Source organism: Phaethon lepturus, unplaced genomic scaffold (genome assembly GCF_000687285.1).
Source record: "Phaethon lepturus isolate BGI_N335 unplaced genomic scaffold, ASM68728v1 scaffold17826, whole genome shotgun sequence".
Taxonomy (NCBI): domain Eukaryota; kingdom Metazoa; phylum Chordata; class Aves; order Phaethontiformes; family Phaethontidae; genus Phaethon; species Phaethon lepturus.
In genome coordinates, this window is record NW_010544328.1 from 12,670 (window position 1) to 13,336 (window position 667).

General features: G+C 54.9%; 1 protein-coding gene across 1 annotated transcript in view; it reads left to right on the forward strand.

The window, feature by feature from the left end:
* The window catches only part of CASQ2 (calsequestrin 2 (cardiac muscle)), a gene marked incomplete at its 5' end in the record, with an annotated part of 18,645 nt that overhangs the window by 4,364 nt on the left and 13,614 nt on the right, over positions 1-667 (forward strand). The window lies entirely within an intron of this gene.

A 667-nucleotide genomic window follows, 5' to 3' on the forward strand; every position in this document is an offset into this window, starting at 1 on the left:
AAAGAGAGAGACACACATTGAATACTATCTTGGAAAATACAAAGCAGCAGTAAGCAGGATGCCTTAGGGCAGCTCAGTAGAGGCACTGACCTGTTTCTCCTTGCTGGACCCCAAGACTGAGAAGAAGCCGGTCCCATGCCCCGAGGGATGTGCAACTTGGGGACCACTGCCAGCAAATCCATCAGCTTTCGTGCGCCTTGAGAAACCCTCACCCGAGTCTCTCTCCGGCAAGCCCCAGCAGTCTCCTCTGCCAGCCCCGAGTGCTCCCCCCGCTCACTGAGCGGTGCTGGCAGTGTGCCCCCCACACGTGCAAAGGCTTGCCTTTAGCAAAAAGACGGGTATTCCTACCTGAACAAGCGATGTATCACCGGGTCTGCTGCACCACAACAGCCACCCACCTCTCCCGTCAGTTTTCTCACCAGCTCAAAACGGGCTGCAGAGCAGCTCGGGCAGGGCTGTGCCCCTAATTCACAGTTCAGTGAATTACCCCTTGTTCAGTAACAAGGTGGGAAATACCTGTTGCAAACAGCTCCCTCCAGACTGACAGCATCCTTCCTGACTGCAGCTGAGGACCTGATACCAGTAACAGTAAAAACCTACCTCCTTCATGCCCCCTTCATGCAGCCTGCAGGAGGAGCATGCCTAACGATGCTTGGTGAATGTGTAG